The sequence below is a fragment of the Octodon degus genome, unplaced genomic scaffold, assembly GCF_000260255.1.
Source record: "Octodon degus isolate 3935 unplaced genomic scaffold, OctDeg1.0 scaffold00005, whole genome shotgun sequence".
Lineage (NCBI taxonomy): Eukaryota > Metazoa > Chordata > Mammalia > Rodentia > Octodontidae > Octodon > Octodon degus.
The window spans coordinates 7587636-7592630 of NW_004524581.1; positions in this window are offsets into that span (position 1 = coordinate 7587636).

Genomic DNA, 4995 nt, shown 5'->3' on the forward strand with positions numbered 1-4995 from the left:
ACAGATTGCAATGTTCAATGAAAATACAATACATGCCATGTATGTTTTTACTTCAAATTGTCCAGCTGACACGTTTCCTTGGCTTTAATGTGCACAGGATTTTAAGCAATGCTTTTTTGATAAAAGACTTTGAACTTCTGGTTTTTATGCAGCAGTTGCTTTCACATGCTGAAAGATAAGAAATTTTAATTATATGACGAAACGTTTCTACCAGGAGCTTCTTAGAAATATCTTTTCTAATACATGAATTGATAATTTTTGTATTTTTATCTATAGTCTCATTATTGAGAAATTATTTGAAGTCAAATACACACTGAATAGCTTAAAAGAGGTTAAAACTGTGGGTCAAAAAATTCAAGGACCAGACTCAAGCTATGTGGTCATTCTCTCCTTTCCTCTCGAGCCCTCACAATTTTGTTAACTCAACAATGATAAGCAAGCATTGAATTCACACTCACAGAGCTGGAAATGTATGATTTCTCACAAGCATAGAAGATCTCTTTTAAAGAATGGAAAGGAAAAAAGCTAATAAGGAAGATACCATGTTTCTTTTTGTCTCTTCTGCTCAACCTGCTATATTGAACATCCTGGGTGATCACAATTTACTTGAAAACCTAAAGAACTTCTGTAGTGTTTAAAACTGCACAGACAAAAAAGAGTCTTTTAAAATAAACTTAAAATGAAAAGATCAAGCACTATTTTCTCTCTTAGAAGAGACAGGCCCTATGAATCTGCGATACTATTTATTTAAATTCAATTCTAGAGGCCAAGTAAAAAATAGACAAGATCTGCAACTTTGAACCTAATACCAAGAATGCAACTTTCTTAATTAATTTCTTTTCTTTTTCCCAGTGTAGGTTTACAAACTAAATATATAGTATTGAAAGACATCATTCATTATGCATTCTTGGACAACTATCTACTCTCCCACATTTCCCTGAGAAAGATGAAATGATAATGGAGTAAAAACCAAATTGGTGACAAAATTGATGAAGCCACACAAATTTAGAATCTCCTGAGAGATTCTAAGATGTAGGACAAATGCCAACAAATGCTTGGTGCAAAAACCTATGAAAACGCAATACAAGGTCATGCACACCATGGTGGAAATGCAATGATTAGAGAGAAAAATCAAGTGACATTTCACTTTTTGGACACTACCATGAATACGTCAGATGCATAAGAAGCAGAGCTCCTAGGAGGAGTGTGAGATGCCTGTCTCTGTCATCATTTAGCCTCATTTTCTCCTTCCCCATATATATTCTTCTCCAAAGGAAAAACTAACCCCTTTTTTAATTGAAGTGCAAGCTCAATAATATGACAAAGTTCCACAAAAATGTCCTAACTACCTACAACAAAGGCCTGTTTTCTTGAAGAAATGCTGAATTATGTTTTGCTCAAGAAGGCGCTGACTGGACAAAAAGACTTTCAATGCCCTTAACACATTGGAACATAATTATAGTCTTCGTATTTGCCCTTTCATTTTCTCCTTATTTCTTGACATTTCTGTATTACCATGCCCACACCCAAAGAGCCTCATCTTCCAGACTCAGAAGAGTGGAGGCTTCCCAGCTCTCCAGCCCTTGGGCTCTCCCGAGCTAATCAGAGCAATCATTGGAGAATCTTCGCTCACAGCACCTGTGTTACTTTAGTACCATAATAAATTCACTTCTCAACAAGAGCATGAACTCTTAAGGAAACATTTGTTCTATTCATTATCCTATACTCAAGTCTTACCCAGTCCACAACATAGATTTTCAGCCTTTTCAAAATATTTCTGAAGAGTCGTACAAGTGAAAATACTTCACAGGTCATCTAAATATCCATTTACATAATTTGATAATAGACTCAAAATTTGAACCTACTCCCATGAATAATCACACAATACATCTTTCTATTCCCCATTATAGTGGGATAATTATTAAAATATGGCAGAAGGGCCGGCCAGATGGCTCAGCAGACTAAAGCATCTTCTTAGGCAGAGCACAGTGGCAGGGATTCAATCCCCGATGTGCGGCGCCAGCCCTGCCCCCAGGGCACGCTGAGACAGTGATTGAGAAGATTGAGACTGGGCGTGGTGGTGCATGCCTGTAATCCCAGCACTTGGGAGGCTGAAAACAGGAGAATCATTACGAATCCAATCTATGGAGGAAGACCCTGTAGACTCTGTACACCTGTCCTAAATATATTTTTTTTTAAAAAAAGTGACAGAAATTAAGTTCTTTTTGTCAGGTTTTAAGAAATAAAAAATACCTTTTCATCAAACACTAGTTCTTTGATAAATTACCAAGAGTAAGGGACAGAATAAATCTGTGATAAATGAAAATGTATAATCCAGTGTCACTTAGCTCTGAATAATGAGATTATTATTATTGATTGAATGAAAATTGTACTGAATTTATATTCTAGCTGCTATTTTCAGCCATTAAAATAGTAATTAAGAAAGGTAAATTAGATATTTCCCCTCACAGCACTGGCAAATCAATCTCATCATACTTACATCATATTTACATAGTTGTCATTGTATATTACAGAATGGGACAGGAGGAAGAGGGATAAGAAGAGGTTATCTCATTCAAGGTCTTTAAAGAACTGCAGTAGGAATTTTAATCTTCCTTTGCTCTAATTTGCTTATTTTTTTTCTTATGCTCTTTTCTTATTCCCTCCTCCAAGTTTATTTTCTATTATTTTATGATTATCTTGCTGTCAATGCTATTAAAACCCTTATCCTTCCTCTGTTTGAAACTTTAAGTATAATTACTTAATCTCATTGATGTCTATTGCTCTTCTGCAATAACTCATTTACATACATATTTTCTCAAATATGTGTGATGTTTTTATGGCAGAATAGCTGAACATTTTCTCAAACACAATGTTTGAGGATATGTTATTGTATAAAATATAAAAAAAGGTTTTGAGAGTTTCCCTGACCTAGAACATCACTAAGAATATTCCCCAAAATAGTAGCACTTTATGTACTCCACAGCACAGGAAGCAGTCAGACTTTCGTCAAGGTGAGACCAAGGTTCGGTCTCATTCACGTTACTGTTGTTTCCTAGCCAGTAACCACACCAAGGGAAGAGTGTACTGTGTAGCTTAAAGCACCACTGCTGAAGAGGCAGAATGTCTCTGCTGGGTCTGATTTCTAGCCCAGCCTTCTCACTTAGAATGCAATTTTCTTGCCTTAGATTTGGGAAACAATTAGGTTATAGAAGTTTAAATAAACAGATATTATTTAAGTAAAAATTACAGAAAATATTGATGGCACCCCTTCTTGAGGAAATCTTAGTAGTCTTTATGTCTCTTAATCATGCCAGAAAGACAAGTCATAGCTTCTGTAAAAGAAAATTAGAGAGAAAAAAGAACATAAAAATATTAGAATGAAATTATAGAAAACCATTTAGTAGAACAAAATAAGGAAAAAAATTTTAAATCAGTGGCTTTTGAAACAAGTACATTACAGTGCATTAAACATCCATAAAGTGCATTGTACTTTAGTACATAATGTGAAAATTATTTAAATCAGGGAATAATGTAAAAATAAGTTGTCTTGAAACTACAAGCATCTACCATGTCTCTGATATGCCTTTTCTTTATATTATGCAGGAAACTAATTTGTATGAAAATTTCAAGGTCTACAAACTACTGCCATCCTTCTTAAAGCTATTTTAGACAGTGGGATTAAAAGTTCCTGGAGTATAAAATATAGTTAAGAAAACTCAAGTATAATGAAGAGATACATGCTAAAACTAATATGAATGAGACATATAAACTAATATAAACAGCATACTATTACTGTTCCATATTATTCTCAGTTCCCCACTTTCACAATGGAAAGGACAACACCTGCTGTTGGAGATACACTGATATGCAAAATGGGAATGTTGAATAACGTACTTCATTGGCAGCAGTGTGTTACCATAGTAGCAGAATAACTCAAGGTAATGTTGTTCTGTTCTTTTGACCATGAAATTTCTCAATTCAGAATAGGAAGTTATGATTTTTTATACCAGCAAAATTTGATTAGTGCATAGGATTGTAATTATATGCATGGGTAATGGCAGAATATTTTACTTTTGTCTTAAAATTTAAGCAAACTTATTGTGCCTGGGTGATTTAGGGTGAATTACAATGACTTGCCTTCTCTATTCCTAAATATACAGCAAAATACTCTGGTTTCCCTTCAGATCGTATAAATTTTTCACCTTTTACTAAATGTACAGCAAAGATCTAAGGCAGGAAATGAGCCAAGTTCAGGCATGCCTTACTTGAAGTTGTCAAGGAGTCCCCAGCAAGCCATGCTGGCCCTGCCCTTGGAGTGCAGTGAGACAATGACTGAGACTGGGCATGGTGGCACCACCTGTAATCCCAGCACCAGGGAGGCTGAAAATAGGAGGATCACTGCAAGTCCAATCTGTGTAGTGAGACCCTATAGACCTTGTACTAAAAAATAAATAAATAAATAAATAAATAAATAAATAAATAAAGTTTTCAGGGAGCATGAAAAACTAAGCTCATTCCAGAGGGCACAGAAAATATCTTTGGAGACCAGGGGACTAATCTGCCACCCAAATGGAAGAACTGAGTCTAACCTAAGAATAGTCTCCCAGAGTAGGAAACCCTCACAACATTGTCCAGCGAGAGTTCAGATCTATTACAGATAATCAACTAGCCTTCTAAAGTCAATTAAGACTCAGGACATATGAGAACTTGTACTGTAACTTCATGTAACTCGGTAGTGTCCCTAATTTTCTGATCAAGGAGATTGTGGGGCCAAAGAGGAAAGTGATTGATGATGTAGAGTGTGCCTAAAGAGAGTCACATGGAGAGGAAACATTCTCTCAGGCTTTCACAGAGAGCACTTTGGCCAAGCAATGGCCGTGACTCATCCACATGGCTGACACTGACAAAGGTTCTACAATATGAGGTACAGGATCTCAGGATAAATCCTGAGGGGATTTCACTGACCTTATCAGACCCAAAAGCTACAACTCT